The 22,157-nt window shown below is 29.9% G+C and overlaps 1 protein-coding gene and 2 long non-coding RNA genes across 8 annotated transcripts in view; 2 read left to right on the top strand and 1 right to left on the bottom strand.

Annotated features, from left to right (window-relative positions):
- The window catches only part of LOC142334132 (uncharacterized), a 59,573-nt gene extending 51,577 nt beyond the window's left edge, over positions 1-7,996 (bottom strand). Inside the window, exon 1 of one of the 4 annotated variants that reach the window (XM_075381884.1) lies at positions 7,975-7,996. The gene's annotated coding sequence lies outside the window, so the exon portion shown is untranslated. Of the gene's footprint in view, positions 1-4,192; positions 4,456-5,120; positions 5,427-7,974 lie in introns of those variants that run through there. The other 3 variants (XM_075381882.1, XM_075381885.1, XM_075381881.1) reach the window with 3 other exon arrangements.
- LOC142334134 (uncharacterized) overlaps positions 1-22,157 on the top strand; it is a 39,297-nt gene that overhangs the window by 2,345 nt on the left and 14,795 nt on the right. The gene's annotated exons all lie outside the window — the stretch shown is intronic.
- Positions 5,130-17,008, top strand: LOC142334133 (uncharacterized). Of its 3 annotated transcripts, none has more exons than XR_012758779.1 (3): positions 5,130-5,243; positions 9,240-9,650; positions 16,795-17,008. It is a non-coding gene; the product is annotated as an uncharacterized LOC142334133 (long non-coding RNA). The 3 variants fall into 3 exon arrangements; XR_012758778.1 differs by lacking the exon at positions 5,130-5,243 and adding an exon at positions 5,718-5,911; XR_012758777.1 differs by lacking the exon at positions 5,130-5,243 and adding an exon at positions 5,919-6,484.

A 22,157-nucleotide genomic window follows, 5' to 3' on the forward strand; every position in this document is an offset into this window, starting at 1 on the left:
ACAAGCCCCATCTAAATTTTGGAAACGTGATCTTTAGTGAACAGAAGGTAAAGAAAAAATCCCGTAATATTTACTTCGAAACCCACCCCATACCCGTTCAGAGATTTAATTAATTTTTTATTTTAACTTGAAAATAGTGTTTTTGTATTCCTCTAAGTTATGGTACTCTTTCGATTAAAAACTTCAGATTTTCTCCATGAAGCCTCCCTGATGTACTTGTGTCATACAGGAAATATCTAATGTGGACACCACATGACTTGTTTGTACGCCTATTATATTACATATACATATTTTTTTAAAATGAAAATTACATAAAATCTTACTTCATTAATAACTTCCGATTTTTTTCATATATATATATATATATATATATATATATATACATATAGTTTTTTGTTATTATTGAATCATTATTTATTTTAAAACTATTATTACAATCTGAGATTAATAATTATTAATAAATCAATATATTTAAATAAATAAAAAAATATGTATATGAAATCAGATTTGAACCGACGTGCCTTCCCTTTGTAAGATCCAAATATTTCATTAATTAAAATTTTATTGAGCTATAACTATGAAACCGATGAAAATAAATACCGCTTATGATATATCGTTGACAAGCTCTCGATGAGGATTTATTACTGCAGTTAAGAAACCTCAAAAATCCAAATAAAAATTGGATTTCGGGCTGTTTTGTACATTTTTGGTCCGCTTGATTGCAATCAAAACGAGAGGTCCGCAATTAGATGTTACAACTGTTCTAAACCCAAAAATTTATACATCCTACGGCTAATCGTTTTTGAGTTATACGAGACGTACAGAAGTCACGCCGAAACTAGTCAAAATGAAATCGGGGATGATGAAAATGGATATTTCCGTTGAAATCTGAAAACAGACACTTTTCGCGATTACAATACTTCCTTTACTTCGTACAAGGAAGTAAAAATTAGACCGTTTTGTAGCAGAGACATTTTGACAATCTAAATTCTCTATGCCTAATATTTAAAAAAAATTTATTTGAGGAATTTTTATAACTTTTACGTAAGACCGATATGTAAACACAACTTTCCATTAAATTGTATTATATAATTATTTATTTAAGGTGTTTCTAAAAAGATATTTGTTTTCGTAGATAAATAATTTTATATTATAATCTAATGAAATGAAATTAAACTGCGTTAATCCTTCTTTTTATTAATAACTGTTGACGGTAAATTCGGTATTTTATTCATCCCTTACTTAAGAGGTAATTATTAGGGGTAGTTACCAAATTGGCTATTTTGTAAAATTTAATGTAACGTTTGAATATGTTTTTTATAACAGGGAATTTAATTAAACATAATAATTAAATACTTTACTTACCGATAAAGTTAAATATTTGTATGTTTATATATGTGAAATGTTTAAATACTTAATTAACACCGATACTATTATTATTATTAATAGTATTTTAATTAGTTGATTGATATTAATTATCGGTAATAACTGTTACTTCTAGAAACAAATATGTGGCGGCCATTTTATAATTAAGACCCCCTATTTATTAAATAATACAATTATTCCTCACCATCATGTCTAAAAATCACAAATCATTGTACTTTAACACTTAGAGTGCTGTTCCCGTCATTTGACGGAGTTCATATTTACTTGTTATTAAGTGTAATATCCCGTCAAAAGACTCGATTCATTCGACCCAAAAAGGTGTTAACATGTACTGTTTTTTAAATAATATATATTACAAACCGTAAAAAATAAGGGACAGGTTCTGTTAGCTGTTCCCTACTATTTTTTATAATACACATACACCGGCAGAATTTAATAGTTAAGCGTGTTCTGGCTGGTCCTTTCTATTTCAAAGTGAAAATGTTAACATTTTACCTAAAGAAAAATCACTACAAATATACGGTGTCGGATGTAAGTGACGACCATGAGAGATGGAGGTGTAGAAAGGTGTGTGGCGAGTAAATGTGCAGTTGCATACTAATTAATGGCAGACTAATATTTGTTGTAAGTTATAAAACAGTGGTGGTCAATTAACAGAACTGAAAATATGTCTTAGCTGTAATCATAAACTAATGCATATATGTATTGCCTTTTTTGGGGGGAGAAGGGTTGTGAACAACAGGGAAGATCGTTTCTGACTGAACAACAAAACCAAATGAACATATAATTAAAATTTATTTAATTCTGTTTAAATTACAACAAATCGAAAACATAAATTTAACAAACCGAATAACTTCAAAATATTCAGACACAGCATATGATTTGGAAATATTCGGCTACTTTGTTATAATATTAGTAAAATTACAGTAGTATATTCAATGAAATAGAAATTTTTCCCAAGATATAACATGGTCTTTTTTGCTCACACTAAACAGATCCTAAAGCATTTACAATCAGAAGATCTGTTTTATCTTAAATGCAGATAAAATAATCATGAAATGCTGATTCGATAAACAGAAATATTCTAGTGAGAAATTATGAATTTTTATACGCAAAGTCTGTAATTTATTATTTACAAATTTTTAATCTATCTTATAACGCGATATTTATTTTTATTTTCAAGAAACACACACATATTTTGATTTATTCTATTTTGAATGCAGAAACTTTATAAACATACTTTTGTTTTAAAAATCATCTACTATTATTAAATGAAAATTTATAGTTTTAATGATTCAACGTGCATTAGAATTTAGAATGGAAAGTTTATTTTAAGTAATTTTGCGCAATTACTAGATCAATTTAATTCTTTTCATACTTTAATATATCATAGGAAATATGCTTAGTATCAAGAGAAAAAAATCTAAATGTTGGAAAGCAGGTGACTTGTGCAATTTTAAAGTCAGCAGCGTGTTATCACAGTAGTCTAACCGATCAGCAACCGGTTCTGTGAATCATCGATACATGCTCAGATGCTGATCCATTCTGTCATGAGGTTGAGTTAAGGTTACACTTTTTTGAAGAGAGGTTGGAGATAAATTACTAAGGTATGAGAATACTTAAATGGATTCATATAACGCTTGGCTGAATTTATTTTTAAATGGAAATATGGTCACTATAAAGAGACTATAATACATTTTCTATGCTATAAGTCATTTGAATGATGGATGTCACCTTACAAAAAACACAATCGGTCATCTTCAACACCAGAATCACAGTTCGATTCGACTCTAATGACCATTAAGGTTAGTTTACGGTTCATTCCTAACCTTAACCCTAATCTCCCAACACAGAACAGATCAGTAAACTGAACAAATCTCAATAACTCCAAAAACTGATTACTAATCGACTAGAGTACTAACATGGTGTGAACTTACGGGTCACCCGCTATCCAAACATGCTTTCAGACATTTAGATCCTAAACATCTTCTATGGTAACATGAAAAAAACTGAAGTTGATCAATTGCTCAGAATTACCATATTTTACAACAAAAATTTCTTGAATTTAAATAATTTTAGTTATGCAATTTAATACCATCAGTAGTCAAAACAATCATATACATTAAGAAAAAGCAATAATTACAATCGTTTTATGAAACTATCTTTCTTCAACACGTAGAGAACTCCAAAAGCCAGCACTTTCTAGTTTGGACAAACGGTTAATTATTATGGAAAATGCTTACAATTTTATAAGTTATTACATTCATAAAAGGCGTGGCATCAGACAAACTGTAAAAGTGATTCTAATTGTAATGATATTAGAAGTTCACCTGATATATACATACAAAATAGAAAATCTAATGTAACATTAACTTAAATCAAGAAGATAAATAGTAACAATTAAATTTATACCAACCACACCACAAAAAAGTCAAGCAAATAATTTTTAAGTCGGTAAGTGAACCGTAACTCATGTTCAACTAATAGAATCCTTTTTATTAAAAAAAATATAGTGGCAACAAAAATGTCCGAGGTGTACTCCTATCTGACTAATAACTAATTTTGAGTTTACAGCATAAAGTAAAATAGAAAACATAAATAAATATATAATTTAAAAACAATAAAATATACATAAACTTATATTTAAAAAAGAGAGAAAAAAAGATTTTAAGATATCTTAAAATTTATATCTATACTATATTTTTGACAATGATCGAGTAAGCACACATATACACAGCATGAAAAAATTAAATTTTATATTCTACGTAGATATAAATAATTGTCTGTATACTTCTAAACAACCTACCTCTTCATTATCATATATGTAAAAATTAACATGTTAAAGTTGAAGGGCACAATGGTCAACACAAATTCAGGAATATGTAAAATTTGTAGAAGAAACTAGCATGTACTATTAAAATAATTTTCAATGGAATTTTCAAGGATTAAAAATAACAGAAATAAATTCATACTGCTACAAAACATTACGTACAGGTACTGTAGCACAATGTCAGCAAGTAGGCATACACCACTATATTACATGAATTATTCTTACAACAAAATAAGAATGAATTTAATTAAAATATAATATTTTTTTTTACTCTGGTAAGGTAAAATCATTTCACCATAAAATCATGTAAATGACATTAAAGTTGCAAAAGATAAAAATGTAAAAAAATTATAAATTCTTTACAAGTTATTGCTTTATAAATGTATTATGCTTTAAGTAATGATTTATAAATTTCTAACAGGGCTTAACAAAATAAATAATGAATACACGAACTTGACAACTAATAATACTGAGACGAAAAGAACGCGAAAGCGAAACGAAAAATTCTCAATACACCGGCAGAAACACCAAACACTTAATGTACACGAAGTTTATAATTAACCGAATAAAATAAATAAAACTTTTACTCAATACACACTTCGCACTAAATTTATAGTGTTAGGCTAGAAAATAAATTTACGTTTGGTCCATCTCACTACATTAATTACAATTAAATAATCGAAAAAATAATAATTTAAAACTCAAGTCATATTACAATCCAGGAAAAATAATAAAATTAAAAAAAATATATATCTATAAAAATATCACTGTCCAAGCAGACCAAAACTACGAATGTATTGCATCAGCCATATTTGTTCTTTACAATTCTTTTATATGATGCAATAAAATCACTTATTTAATAACTAATTAAAACAATTATGTACAATTAACGTAACGTACTCACCCACAATAACAACAGTCTAATGTAAAAACAAATACGCAGGGTAGAGCCGAGCGATGAACCTGGACGCCGAATCTCATCACAGTCAAACGGACGAGTATACGGCCCACTTTAACATACGTTACGGTAACACTTTAATATACGTTAAATGTTATAGTAAAACTACAGCTTTATTAAAATAATACTTTATTTATAAGTAAGTCAATTAGCATTCAATCTGACTGAATTTAAAATAATTTTAGAAAGACAAGTTTCCACACAACATGCAGCCATCTTGTTATTGCTAGCAAGCCACGTCAAAAGAATTAAAAAAAAAAAAAGATTGGATTTATTCAAGTCCACTACTTTCGTATACATTTTAGTACCTAAATAAGGCAAGGAGTGCGCTTTTGGTAATATCGATTATTATAAAATCGATTTGGTATCGTGCAGTTACAATCGTTGAAATTACGTGTTTGATGCAGTTCGTATAATGATGCAGTCGATGTTTTTTTTTTATTTACAAAGCGATGAAGATTGAATGAAAATGAGAAAGTGACAAGAAAGGATACATCATTTCAATGTTGTGAATGCAAAATCGCTTTATGTAAAGATCCTTGTTTTAAAACTTTTCATTAAAAAAAAATTACCTAAAAATTAAATTTTTTAAAAAGTAAAACTATTTTGGTGTAGGCCTACTGTAATTTTAATAAATATTAGTGTTGGTGATAGTTTAAGTGTGAACCGAATGTAAAAAAATTTTTTATTTAAAAACAGGCTTTCAAAAATCTGCTATATCTTTTTATTCATAAATGGTAGAAGTATATATTATATATCATTTGAAACTAGAAGAGTTGAGGTTTTATATGTTGTTTTAAGTACAAATTTTATATTATTTTTAGTTCTAAATTTACGAAGTTACAAATATAAGCAAAAATGGCTACCATTCTACAAACAGGCACATTTTGATACCCCCAGCACTAAGTGTTAAAGTACTCTTGCTTTATTAATACATAGGAAATATGAATCTTTCAGTATCCACAGTGTATTCAGTTGAGGATAATGCAGTGGTTTGTTACATGAAGGTCACCAAGTGTAAAATAACTCGTATTCCCTGACAACATTTTACTTGGGAGTATTGAATTGCAAATACTGCAGAATTACATACATTAAATCATTTATTTTCTGAAGAACAGGAAATTCCTAATTTGTTTCTAGGGAACATCCTGAGGTCAATACTGCCTCTATTCAGACGCAGGCATGGAGGTTTCTGAAACTGTGAAGATCTGAAAAAGCTTTTTCTCAATTTGAAGCCGGATAGGGTAGGAATGGTTGATATGAATGAGAAAGCTCGTTATCTTCACATTACTTACTACTATATGATAAATGTAATTCTAGAATATTACAATAATAAAGATTTAACCCTTTTTTTAACATTGCTTTATAAATAAAACAATTTCCAGCCTGCAAATCTTTAATTTATTACTAATTTACATTAAGATTGAAAGCAATATATTATTTCCATCACCAAAAGCGATGGTGTGAATCATTTCCAGTATCTGTGCAATAGATAGATCTACTCTAACTATATGCCATATGACTATAATCAATAGTAATTATTTCACATAATATGAACTAAATAAATGAATCCTTATACTATATTAATATTAAAGAAATATAAATTACTTAGCTCATGTAACTACAATTATATATTTTTAAATTTAAGATTATTCAGCAACGTATTTTTTAGTTACAATAAAACAGTGATCACCTTGGTAGCCACCAATTTTCAGGTTGACATTTGTTATGTAAATCAATTAATTAAATTGTGACCAGTTCAAGAACACTGGTAACATGAATATAGAAAAGTAATGATACTTTAAACTGGATACAAACTGAATTTGGATGTGCATCCTGCAACATCACTAATTAGTTATAACTTAATCCATGAAATAGACAAGTTGTTAGCATCGCTGCTAATTAATTATTATAAACATTTCATGTTGGAAGTCATTCAGAACTTTAACTACATAAGTAAATAAAGTATTTAATTATTTTACTTAGCAATTAGTTAAACTTCTTATTGTTCAAATATATCTGAACATTACATACTTTACTAGTAATACTTTAATTATCGTAATAGTAATATTATTATAATATACGATCATGTAATCTTTTGTCTTAACTTTTCTATTTTTAAAAATTACAAATCACTTTTAGTAATACTACAATACATATTATTAGAATAAAAGAACTTAAGAAGCAGGCACGTGTAAACATTATACTCTCAAAACCTTTTACTAGTCTTAAAATAAAAAATATATTTTTACTGTTTAATATTAACAGAGGTCTCAACTTGAACAAGGTAATCTCTACTTTAAATGATGAAGGAAATATTTTAACTTGGAACAAGTACTATTTATTGCGATTAGATGCATAAGACCATGTGAAGGGAAGATTTTTTGATAAATGAATAAATTTAAAAATAAACAGAAAAAATTGAAAATGTTATAAAATATTTCATTAAAAATAAATCATCAAATGTAAATTTCCAAAATAACTTGAAAGTTTTAGAAACATCTCATGAGCATAAACAGCTGAAATAATTACAAATTTTACATTTATGAAATAAAAAATAAGTATGGCTTAGTTAACGAATAGATGGCCTGTTTAAAAATGATAATTAAATGTAAACTGATAACTCAAAAAATATCTTATTTAAATTTTATAGTGATGTTGATTTATTTAACTAGCTATTCAATTAATATGTACCATATCTAAAAACTATGCAAATAACTGCTTAAGTTAGTACTTAAGCAGTAACTTTAAGTGTAACTAAAAAATAATATGCAACTTAATCATATGTGTGTACACTCACCACTACACTTATTAATTACACATCCTGAAAATACATGTACGTAATAGACCTGAAATATAAAAAAAAACATACACAGACACGTACATACAAGTTTTCTTTATGTAAATCCAACTTAAATTAAAATTTTATACATTATAATAAAGAAAAGATAACCATTATTACTTCTCAAATAAGAAGTTTTATCTATCGCTTAACAGTAATATCTTTTTACAAGTTCACATCAGGCCTTTTACATTATCTAACCTGATTCTACATTCTCAATTAAATTAGGCAGGGAAAGGTTACTATTCTGAGGCCAATTAATAATAGATTAAGTTATATACATGCAGCACATTAAAAAAAATCTGCTTTAGAACTCAAAAAAATTAATAAGTCTAGCCGATTTAATTTAGAGACTAACATAGTACAAGCAAGCAGTTAAAAACGGTTTAGCCATTCTTACTGCTTGTTCCTTTGCACTAAGATCACACTCAGAAAGACCGGCAGACAGAGAGTTATGTACACACACCTTCCATGCAAGAATAAATATAAAACAGAAATTAACTTTAATGATATTCCTATTGAAGAGCACAGAGTTGTATCATGATTATAGTTTTTTTTATTACATTCTGAAAAAAAATTTATAAATGACAACTGTACTGGAGTTTATCAAAAACCCCAAGACTTCCAATTGTTATCAAACAAAACAGTTTTGTCTTGCTGATACAGGATTTACTAATGCGGATACAAGATATATAATGTTTTTTTTTTTTTTTGGCTATAACTGTTTTAATTTTTATTATTAACAGCCAGGAAAGTCATGTTATACTTTGCCAGTATTTTTAAAATTATAAACACATGAAATAATATTTACGTATAAACACAATTCAAAAGGTGATGAAAATTATATGCGCCTACATTTATTTATATGTTGAACAGAGATGCAGAAAATTCAGGTTTTTTCATTTTTCGTCAGTGTTGTTGCTGATCAGCTGTTACACAATATTATGGGCAGCATTCAAGTCCAAGTAATGGTAAAATTACTTTCATTTTGATTCCGAAAGAGTACTGTAATAATTTACAAATTCAATATCCTAACATAAGCCATATAAATGAAAGATAGTTATCTGTCATTAGTTATGAAAAACTGAATTAACTGCAATTCTCTATAGGAGAATATCATACCCAACAATATTCTTATTCACTTTATATCTGCGAAATGTACCTGCAACAACAGGACCAAAATACTATCACAGATTTCAGGAAGCAATTCATTTGAATTTTAGTTACAGATTGGAGTGTCAATGGGTAGATAAGCTATTCTACAGAGAAAAGAAATATAAATAGCACCAGCACTTGCCTGAATGGATCGAGGGAATCCATGATAAAGCCTTAAACAGAGGAGTATTCAAAAATTAACAATTAATCATAAAATAAAAAATCCGATCAAGTCTTTTTAATTAAAACTAATTTAATTAAGTTAAAAATAAAAATAAAGAAATCATAAAGTTTATATTACTTTATTAAAAGAGAAGGTATGGCGATCATGTCGAAAATGAAGCAAATTTTTACATTTTTAGGATTTTTTGTGAATTTTTACATTTTAGGATCCAACTAGTTGATCTAAACCAAAAAAAATCTACTTATGCGCTTTTGACCTTACTTCTCAGGACTGATCAAATGGATCTTCAAATCAGGTCAAATATTTCTTCTATATATACTGATAATTTTTTTTTTTAATTTCATTAAGGGGGTTGCAATAAAAACAATTTTGATTTTTTTCAAAGGCATTTTAGAGAAAAATGTATTAAAGTAAATTTATTACCTACAATGCATATATGAGTAATCCAAAAGATCTTTTTTAAAAATCAACCCCCACCTCTTAAAATTGAGATTTTGTGTAAATTAAAATTGAAAGTTTTTGTTCTTTTGCTCCAACTTCCTTCAGTTTTCAAAAAATCTTTAAAACTTATATACCATACACAGGATCATCAAGAAATGTCTATAATTTTTTTATAAATTAGACCCTGGATCTAAAATGCAGAAAAGTCTTTTTGAAAAAATGTTTTTTCTTATTATAGGAGTTATTAAAAGGTGTTAGATTTAGATAAGTAAATTTTGTTAAGCTTAACCTATATATGAATAATTTTAGAAAACCTTTCCTTAAATTTTATTCCCAACTCTAAAAGATATATAATGTTTTTTTTTTGGCTCTAACTATTTTAATTTTTATTATTAATAGCCAGGAAAGTCATGTTATACTTTGCCAGTATTTTTAAAATTATAAACACTAGAAATAATATTTACGTATAAACACAATTCAAAAGGTGATGAAAATTATATGAGCCTACATTTATGTATATGTTGAACAGAGATGCAGAAAATTCAGGTTTTTTCATTTTTCATTAATTATTATTTAAAAATCCATCAAACAAGAGTAATACTGTTTCTGTAAAAGAACATTTTTTAATTATATTTTAAATAAATGGATGGGAAATGTTTTTAAATGGTCCAGTAATTTACTAAAAATGGCAATGCAACCATTATTTCTTGTAAGCCCAAGTATTGTACTGTATTACATGAAAACATTTTGTTTCTGATTTGATGGAGGTAAATATTGTTATTATTTATGAATCTGTGACTATTCTTTTTAGCACAGATGATTTCAAATTGCAGGCTATTATTCAAAATATTTTATGAAGTAGCTGTTGACTGATGGGGGTCAAATGGGACCCAAAATTTTTTTTGGCAATTATACTCTAAAATAAAAATAATTTTGATGATAAAATCAAATTAATTTTGATGATTTGGTTAAGGGAATCTACTGGGATGGAAATGTTTTACTAAAAATTTATGCATTTAACACTGCATAATTTTTAATGTAAAAACATCAGTTGATCAAGTAAATCAAAATTTTTTAATGAGCGTTTTGACCCTTTTCACAGTAGTACTCTAAATATTTAAATATCCTGTAAAGTGTTAACCTGGGATATGCAAACTTTTCCCGGCTTTTTTTTAAATATTTTTTGAGAGAAATTATTTTCAAAGAGAATGATTCAAACATCAAATATTTTAATTCTTGGTATTTAAGGGCACTAGAGTTTTTTAATTAAAGGGATTAGGGACTCTTGCAAGAGTCCCATGGAGGAGCAAGGGGACCCAAATATATTAGACCTATTATGATTTTTAATTTTTTCTGAAAATAGAACATTTCTTGAAGAACAATTCACATGCTATGATATTTTATTTTTCCCCGTGAAATCAGACAGTTGAAGGTGTTACAATGTTTTCATCTTGGTTGAAAAACCAAGAATGAAAACAGAATGTCTGACCATAAAGAATTTAATCACAAAATTTAATGGATAGCAAGTGTAGTGGATCAGTGGTTTTCTCAAAATATATATATTAATCATATTATTAATATATATTAGAAGGGGTACTACCAAAGGATGAAGTTTGAAGCATAGGGAGGTGATATGTACGATTGCTATCAATCTATGAACTTTGAAAGGATTATGCTTTAAAATACTGCAGAATTTTTCACACTGGTACAGTAATACTGGACAAATCTGTGTCTTTCTATAGCAATAAGAGAAATCTTTATAATCTTATATACTCTCATATGATAGTATATGAGAGTATGTTAACTGTCATATGACAGTATATGAGATTATTAAGTATAAATAGGCTTATCATATTTTTTTGGGTCCAACCCAGGACATATTTTTGAAATTACTTAAAAGTTTTAACAGTTTACTGAAACATTAAACTATTTTTATTCAGTTGTATTTTTCATTAGACATGACTTTTTTCAAAAATGGTTTGTTTATTTTAATTACATCATAAAATTCATAACAAGAAAATTCTAAATTAATTTTAACATTTAGCAGATGTTTAACAGTAGATACTGAAAGTCTACCCCTTTCTGCAGACCAAACATTCCCCGTAATTGAAAAAATTCTCTCAACTGGAGCAGATGTCCCAGGCAAAGACATCACAAACTCACCATTTTAGAAATGTTGTAACATGAAATATCAGTCTTTTGAAACACCTTAAAAATTGCTTTCCACTTCTTTTCAGTAGTATCTGGTACTTTTTCAGAACTTGAACCACAACCTACCCTTTGGTTTTGAATTACCTGGTTCAACATGTAAGTTCATCAAATAGATCATCAATAGTTACAAAATCTTTTATAATTCCATTAACAACCTGTGCACTCTTCTAAATCAGACCAGGCAATTTCAGTTCGTAACTTTATCCACTGAAACTTATTAACTTTGTCAAAACTGGCTTTCCACAACTCTAGGCATTCGATATCAGAATTATAAAAATTGTCTAAGGTTGAGAAGAATTTTTGTTTTTGTTCCTGAACATCATTTTCTTTTAGAGTGCATAGCAATTCTTTGGCAGAAGATGGTATAAATCTGTGGGTTTTTCTTTCCTGAAGTTGACAAATTAATTCAGAATATGTGTGAAATGCTTCTGTTGCTGTGATAGAATTAGCTTTTAATTTCAGAAATATATTATTAAACGATTGTAGAGTACCATATAAAAATTTCAAAAGCAGTTCACTTTCTAGATTTCCAAAAAAATCAAATAATAATTTTGGGCATTTGTGACAAGATAAGTATGATTTTAGGCCATCAAAAATGGAAAGAATTCTTTCTATTGCAGGTATCAAACTAAGGAACCTCGTACTGTTATGAGATAGTACTTTTTGTAATCTGTTTCCAAAAATTCACAGAATTCTTTAAGTTATATGTGAAAATATAAGTTATAGTGCATATATGTGAAAATATTTATAAATTTTTATTACAATAACTTCTACGTCCAGGAGTGTTTGTATTGAATTGTGTACAATGTAGGCTGAATAACCAATTCCTAAAATAGGTCTATCTAAATCACTTTGAACTTTTCTGAACACATTTTCTTCACATTCCTTCTCCTCACACCACCAAAATTACTATTAGTGTTATCAGCAGTATAACAAATCAACCTTTCTCCAAGTTTGTATTTTTTCACACACTGCAAAAGATACAGAGTCTAAATTTGAGCAGTTTCACCTGACACTTCATCAAAATTTAAAAGTTTAACTTGATTCCCTCCTCCAGACTGAAATATCGTACAAAATTGGAACAAATTTTATTTCACTTCTGTTTGAGCTATCCATCATTACTGTTACATAATTAATGAATTTCCAAAGAACTCAACATATCAAATAAATGGTGAAACAATAATTGCCTCGGTTTTGGTTCTAGCAGATGAAAATTTTGTGTCATATAACTTTTTAACCGGTTTAGATGTGCAGTCTGATGTTTTGAAACCGAGTTTGTGTCTAGCAGTGTGGTATGAAATTATAGCTTCTTTAACAGCACACTAGATCACTCTTATTGTTATTCCCATTTTTGGCTTTAAAAAAAATCTCATGTTTGCTGAAGCAGTACCATTAATAGCACTCCTATGGTTAGCTGTTTTCACATGGTCTTCAATATCACCCTTTCCTTTATGTGCAACAGAAAATTCTCCAGTACATAGTGTGCAATAAACACGTTCATTGTTACTGTCATTACACAATTTCATGTAATTGTATGACTGGCAAAGTCAAACTGAACACAATGCTAAAATCTTGGAAAGAGATTTTGCTTGATATCACCAAGTGCAATGAGAAATTAGATTTCACAGAGAAAAAAATAATTCCTCATCTCATCTCGCTGAACTGGGAGGGCTATTCAGAAATTAACTTCTGGTCCTTGGTATTGAGTGAAGGAATGGGGATAGTGATTCTATCTTTGTACAGTTGAATAACCCAATTCAGTGAGCTTTTATAGTAGTGTTACTGGAAATATCGCTCTCTTGTTTGTTCTTGTAAAACTATCATTCAAAATGGCTGCTGTTTAGAAAATCTCATTGATTGTGAAGTGTGTGTGGACCTCATCCATTTCCTTCATGCAAAAAACTTGTCAGATGTTGAAATTCATCGTGAATTTTCTGTAGTATATGGAAGAATATCATGAGTGACAGTGAAGTAAGACAGTGGTGCTATATGTTTTTAAAAAGGTTGAAGAAACATTCAAGACAATGAAAGAAGTGATTAACTCTGCACTTCTTGTAAGCACCTGCAATTATTATTGTCAATGTGAAAATTTGAGAAAATCATCAATAACAGAGTTATCTGAATTTTTCCTTGCATATTGCAAAAGTGCTGTAAAATTGTAACTGATATGTTAGGCTTTACAAATTTTGTGCTTTGCTAGGTGCTTAAGCTTCTTTCTGACTAACGCACAAAAAAGAGAATGAGGTCACCCACTAATCTTCCTTCACCGTTGCTGTAACGAGAAGGATGAAATCCTTGACCTCATTGTAACAGGTGATGTGACATTGGTTAAATTTGTTAACGTGGAAACAAAAGCTTAATCAATACAGTGGGGGCACCAGTTCTCTAAAACCCGTAAAGACACGTCAAACACTTTTTTCTTAAAAATTGATGGCATCAGTTTTTTGGAATCGTGAAGGTGTGATATTGGTTGATTTTATGTAAAGAGTTATGACAATGCTGAAACTTATCGTGAGTTGTTACAGAAATTGAGAAGGACTGTACAGCATGCTGAGTTCAGGCATTGTTTTTCTTCACAACAACGCTTGTCCGCATACTGCAGTGCACACTCAACGCCAAATTGACAATTTCAAGTGGGATTTGTTTAACCATCCTCTGTACAGCCCCGATTTGGCTCCCAGTGATTATCACCTTTTCCCAAAAATAAAGAAATCAGCAACACAGTATTTTGAAAATGATGATTTGAAAAACAGTGTTACTACCTGCTTAATTCACAGACAGCAAAGTTTTATGATGAGGATATTTTACAACTTGTTTACAGATATGAAAGTGCCTTAATTCAGATGGCAGTTATGTAGAAAAGTAGTTGTAAGATGTACATGAGAAATCGTTTTTCATTTATCAGTTTGTGTTTTTTTATTAACGAATCAGAAGTTACTTTCTGAATAGCCTCCACAGTTAGTCATTGCCTGTAGATAGAATGTATGTAACAAATACTGGTAAAAAAGCAGTGTAATGAGTACGCAACCACATATTGTACATAATAAGCTATGATGAATTGATTATACTTTATTGCCATGAAAATTGTCAGTGTGTGATAGTTGCCTTAACATGTTATTTGTTGTTTGAATTGTGGTTAATGCAGTTAGTGCATGATTTTTTCATATTATTATAACAATCTGGACAGTAGATTTAACTGAAATAGATTTATTTATTGTTAAGGTGTTTTTATTTTCTAACATAACCTCATTTACTTTAACAATTTTTTGAATAAAAGGAGCTTATCCATTCCCATTTTTTTTTTTTTTTTACCATTATAATGTCTTCCCTTTTTTAAATAATTTAACATTCTTCTTTACCAAAAATTTAAATACTTGTTTCAATAAATTCTGAATATAGCATTCTTTTGATTTTGATGCTCAGGTTGTAAAAACCTTTTCGCTGTATACTCTTTGAAAAAGAAAATATATATCATGATTTCATTTGACGATCCTATTCTTTCTAATTACTGCTCATCATATCCATGGTCATTTTTAATATTGATCCTGCTCATCAACATACCTTATTAATAAATTTAATTTTGCAAGCTGTCTGCCTATTTTTTCTTCTCTTCATTGCTCATCTCTAATGTATGAAGAATTATAGGGTTGTAGTATCACTTTTTTATAAATACCTTCTATGAATTGATTCTTTGTAATTGTTGCCAGATTCCTCTGATGGCACACGGTACCTTATAACAACCTTGTAGCTCAGAAAAGGGGTGTTTGGGATTTTGTAATGGTGTTCCTGAAAAGTGCAATTTGTGCATTTGATGTGGTAACCCTGAAAACGGCTGCTGAGTTCAGTTGCCGGTCTCTGGTGATGTTGGTTGGTTCAGCTGGTGGGGAGTTGCAGCTCATTTATTGGAATCAGACTGAGCTTCTCCTCAGTGACAGTTTGTTCTCCAATACTGTGTGGCTCCCAGTGCTCACAGTGTTGGGTCAGCATCTGTTGTTGTCACCACTATGTATCCTGGCTGTAGTAGGCTTTGTTGTGCTAGGCCAGTGGGAATGTGTTCGTCTGCTGGGTGATCCCATGATGGGCCGGCTCCTGCTGGTAAACCTGTTAGTCAGGCTGCCAGCAAGAGTGCTTGAAGCCTGGCAGGGTGGGGCAGAAATGTGCCGTCTGCTCCTAGTGACTTGGTGGGCCGACCAGGCCTGTTGCTGAGGTGGGGATGTTGGCATCCCATCAGCAGATCTCCTAGCCCCACATTGGGCTGGTCAGGAAACATTTTCCATCTTTTTCTTCTCCCCCTGGTGGGAATTCAAGAGTAAATGCTTTCACCTTCCTGCATTGCTGTTTACATAGCTGCCAGTGCTTGGTGGGGAAGGCCAGATTGGTGGATGCGGGGGTAGCCATGTGTTTTTGACATTGACATTGAACTGGCTACTGCTGCACTTGCCAACATGAAGCAAAGTATGCGGCAACATAATAAGACTTATGCCTGCAAGGCCCTCATATATATCTTTCTATTTTTTCCACTTTCTTCAACTACAGCAAAATACTGTTAAAAAGTTTTACAATTTGTGGTTGTTTTGTTAAAAATCATCATTCACTTTTGGATCATTCAATTCTTTGTTGTTATTACCATGCTTTATAACCTTGCATCATCTTTTTACATGTATAGCATCTGAATTGACTGTATAAAAGAAGAAAAGCTAGTTTTTCAATAGCATTTTTACTGAAATATGTTTTTTAAATAATTATTAATCAGTTATATATATATATATATATATTTTCTTTTACAGGTATGGCCATTAATTAAATTCCAGTTTCACCAACCAGTTACTCAGTTGGAATATTTTACTTCGGTTAATTTTAAATATATTCTTAACATAATTTTTAAAGTCTAAATACATGGAAGTTAATTTCAGTTGACTAAATTTGAAATTCATTTTATTTATTTTACAACCTTGTTTGTGTAAATTTAATGAACCAACTTAAATAAACAAATAAACCTTTTTCTAATACGTTTTATTATTTATGCAGCTTTTTATACCTAAGTTCAAATGTTTTCAAACTTCTAAAGATTGTTTTTATACGGTTAAAATTATTAATGATTTGAATTCTTAACAGGATTATGAAAATAATTTTGATTTTATAAAAAAATTATTTATCAGTTTAGATCATCATCAGTTCAATCGGTTCTGTTCTCATGTGATATCTTATGTGTGAGAAATTATTTTATCCCTTGTACATGCTATAAGTAACACATGGGCACTTGTATTCATTAAGCCCTAATCAACAACAAATAAAAACAATTTTATTATTCATAGCTTGCTTATTTTATTTATAAAAAACTTTTCATTAGCCATAATTAGTGGCCATTAATTTAGTGTTGTGTAAATTTGTAATTCTTTAGGTTGTAAAATAATCATCTGATAACCACTGACTGGTAAGATACTAGACTAAAGGAATGATATCCAAAGATACTAACAAACGTAAAATTAGACTTGCTTCAGATTTATATTCAGATGAAGTAAAATACAAGGTGTAAACAAAAAATATCCAATCTTGGCTCATAAAAACAAAAATAGTTAACATAGTTCAGTGACTTTTTTCCCTTCAAATTAGACTCCTTTTGATGTAACAGTTTTATCCCAGCAATGTTTTTATTGTTGGAAGCTTTTTCCAAAGTCATTTTAAGTGAACCGATAAGTCATTTTGCTGCATTTCTTTTGATCTCTTCTCTGTTCTTCAAGACTTCTTTCCTCTAAGCAGAATTTTAAACATAGGAAGGTGCATAGCCAAAAATCACAGGGAGCCATGTCTGGTAGCCAAACTGCGGAAAAATGCAGGGTTAACTGAACCTTACAACCCTCAATGTAATAAGGATAAAATCAAAACCTAAACCGACAACGATTGTTAACGTCTATATGCCTACAAGCGCCCATGATGATGATGAGGTAGAGTGTGTATATGAAGAGATTGATGAAGCAATTAAACACATAAAAGGAGATGAAAATTTAATAATAGTTGGAGATTGGAATGCAAGCATTGGAAAAGGCAAGGAAGGAAATATAGTGGGTGAATACGGGCTGGGCAAAAGGAATGAAAGAGGGGACTGACTTATAGAGTTTTGCACGAAGTATAATTTAGTAATTGCCAACACCCAATTTAAAAATCATTTTAGAAGAATACACACTTGGAAAAAGCCAGGCGATACTGCAAGGTATCAGATAGATTATATCATGGTTAAGCAAAGATTTAGAAATCAACTCGTTGACTGCAAAACTTACCCTGGAGCAGACATTGATAGCGACCATAATTTGGTGATAATGAAATGTAGATTGGGGTTTAAAAACCTGAAGACAAGGTGTCAGATGAATCGGTGCAATTTAAAGAAGCTTGCGGAAGAGGAGGTAAAGAAGATCTTTGAGGAGGACATCGCAAGAGGTATGAGTAAAAAAGATAAGGTAGAAAATGTAGAAGAGGAATGGGAGAATGTTAAAAAAGAAATTCTTAAATCAGCAGAAGCAAACTTAGGCGGAATAAAGAGAACTGGCAGAAAACCTTGGGTTTCAGACGATATATTGCAGTTGATGGATGAACGTAGAAAATATAAGAATGCTAGTGATGAAGAAAGTAACAGGAACTATCGGCAATTAAGAAATGCTATAAACAGGAAGTGCAAACTGGCGAAAGAAGAGTGGATTAAAGAAGAGTGTTCAGAAATGGAAAGAGAAATGAACATTGGTAAAATAGACGGAGCATACAGGAAAGTTAAGGAAAATTTTGGGGTATATAAATTAACATCTAATAATGTGTTAAACAAAGATGGTACACCAATATGTAATACAAAAGGTAAAGTTGATAGATGGGTGGAATATATTGAAGAGTTATACGGAGGAAATGAATTAGAAAATAGTGTTATAGAGGAAGAAGAGGAAGTTGACGAGGATGAAATGGGAGAAACAATACTGAGATCTGAATTTAAGAGAGCATTAAAAGATTTAAATGGCAGAAAGGCTCCTGGAATAGACGGAATACCTGTAGAATTACTGCGCAGTGCAGGTGAGGAAGCGATGATAGATTATACAAACTGGTGTGTAATATTTATGAAAAAGGGGAATTTCCATCAGACTTCAGAAAAAATGTTATAGTCATGATACCAAAGTAAGCAGAGGCAGATAAATGTGAAGAATACAGAACAATTAGTTTAACTAGTCATGCATTAAAAATCTTAATTAGAATTCTATACAGAAGAATTGAGAGGAGAGTGGAGGAAGTGTTAGGAGAAGACCGATTTGGTTTCAGGAAAAGTATAGGGACAAGGGAAGCAATTTTAGGCCTCAGATTAATAGTAGAACGAAGATTAAAGAAAAACAAACCGACATACTTGGCGTTTATAGACCTAGAAAAGGCATTTGATAACGTAGACTGGAATAAAATGTTCAGCATTTAAAAAAAATTAGGGTTCAAATACAGAGATAAAAGAACAGTTGCTAACATGTACAGGAACCAAACAGCAACAGTAACAATTAAAGAACATAAGAAAGAAGCCGTAATAAGAAAGGGAGTCTGACAAGCATGTTCCCTATCTCCGGTACTTTTTAATCTTTACATGGAACTAGCAGTTAATGATGCATATCATTAGCACAAGCTAAACGAATATTTCTTCAGTAAGAAATATAATTTGTTTACATCAAAAATTAATTTAAATGTCAGGAAAAGATTTTTGAATGTGTATGTTTGGAGTGTCGCTTTATATGGAAGTGAAACTTGGACGATCGGCTTCATTCGGAAAACTTATTTCATATTCTACTGCTGCAGCTGTAGCATTACCATTACAGACAGCCAAAATGTATACCACATCAGTGTATTTCTCTGTTGTAAATAAGTACGGTTTTTTTAAGTTAAAAACCATAAGAAATCACTAATTACGTCCCTTAATTAACGTCCTAAAAATTTCAATACGATCTCATTTCACCTGGGTAGCTGAAATCGAGTGAAATTTTGCACAAGCCGTAACTTGCAAACAATCCGTTTTAGGACATATGTTTGTATGAATTTTTCCATTATTTTCACATGCAGAATAGGTTACAAAATTCCCGGGTGAGCTTAATGATACATCCTATTTATTTATAGTGTTTGCATAGAAAACATTGAAAAGTTTTGTAAATTTAATGTAAAAACATTAAATATGTTTTGTAAACATTAAAAAGTTTTTGGTGCTTAAAAGAGTTTTTGAAAGGAATTCAGGACTAGGTAAAGTTTGAATATCATTCTCATTCATCCTCTGAAGTATTATCTAAACGGTAGTTACCAGAGGCTAAACAGGAAAAAGAAAAGGTTATTTAGAGGTTAGATTCCACTTTAAGGAAAAATGTTTCTGACAAGACTTATGTATCATTGTCTCTAGAATCCAAATTCGAGGTGCAAATGTGTCCCATTTAAAAAAATTAACTTCTAATCTAGTTAGCCCTCCTCTGGTCAAAATCATAATTTTTTTTTTGCATCTTCCAGAAAAATCACTTCCTTCAATTTTAGAAAAGGAGGACGGGGGAGGTCTAGGACACCTGTTTTAAATATATCTATATATATATATTTAAGTAATATATATTACTTCATTTATATGAAGTAATGTTTTTTGTGCATGTCCCTTGTATTTTGAAAATATACACTCAGTCTGTCCATGTAATATTAACTACAGGTACTGTAATTTAATTTTATACTCATGGGTTTATGGGTTGTTTGATCAACAGTGTTTTATTGATTTGTCTTATAATGTAAATCTTTTTGTTTGTGTGTAGTTTTGAAAGTTACACACAAAAAATCTTTATGAAGTTTTATCGGTATACAGAAAGGTTGTAAATTACCTCCATATTTTAATTTGCTATAATATAAGAGATGTTTACAATATAAGAGATCACCTATTTTATTAATACATAACATCAGCACCAGCATTTCTCATGACTGTAAGTTTTGAGAATGTTTACAAAGCATTTCAGCATGAACTCTGCAGTGGAATATTGATCAGAATGCATCAAATTTATATCAACACTCGACTAAGAATTAAAAATGTAATAAAACTTCTACATCCACTTCCTTAAGAAAATTTTGCAGGGTATGACTTCAGGTTCAAGTAAAGCCCACACCTTTTATAAAACCTCACAACCTGGATGTAGAGGGTTGGCATCAAGCCAATATGATTGTTCTACAGATCATATTGGCTTTACATGGCAGTTTGTAATATTCTTAGGATCAAATACAGCAATATTTGATGAGTGGTCCAGCTACCATTGGTGAACTCATATTAAATACACTTCATAGTGGAAGGCTGACTGCATTAGCTGAAGTGATATAAAGCATTGTTGAGCATATTCTCCGATAAACAGGTACTGTTCTATTTCTACCCAAGTAAGTTCTAAGAAACAGAACAAAACTGTTTCATTATAATATATTATTAAATATAAAACTATTAGGAATTTAAAATAGTTACTTTACAACCAATCTATATATAACATTAAATATTTCATGTTAAATGTGTTTTTTTATATAACATTTTATCTGTAAGTATGGGTATGTATCCATTAACATCGACTAAATATTTTATTACACAAGTTCTTTAATGTAGTTGTCAACTAAAATAATTCTTTTATTGTAATCATTACATAACATATTATATAGATCACATACAGGATGGATATATATGATACTCTATGAACTCGTCATTGCAAATCAGCTGATTTCAAAGTTGAGAGTTCTAAGATTCAAATCCTAGTAAAGGGAATTACTTTACATGGATTTCAATTAACCACACATCTCAGGAATGTTTAACTTGAGACTTACAAGACTACACTTCATTTACACTCATAAATATCCTCTGAAGTAATACCTTACGGTGGTTTGGGAGGCTAAACAGAAAAAAGAAAGAGATATGATATTCCACAGATAAAAAAAATTGTTCCAACATTTACCTGGATATATTAAGAGAAATCACAGTAAAACTTAATTAATTAGACCAGTATTACAATGTAACAAAATTAAGTGATAGGTGTAAGATATAATAAGTGATAAAATAATAATTTTAAATAAAGAAGAAATCATTACTTGATTTCATGTCTGAACACAGGTATTGTCCAATATTTCACTAAAGTTTGATCAATAT

This window comes from Lycorma delicatula, chromosome 13, assembly GCF_047948215.1.
Source record: "Lycorma delicatula isolate Av1 chromosome 13, ASM4794821v1, whole genome shotgun sequence".
NCBI lineage: Eukaryota > Metazoa > Arthropoda > Insecta > Hemiptera > Fulgoridae > Lycorma > Lycorma delicatula.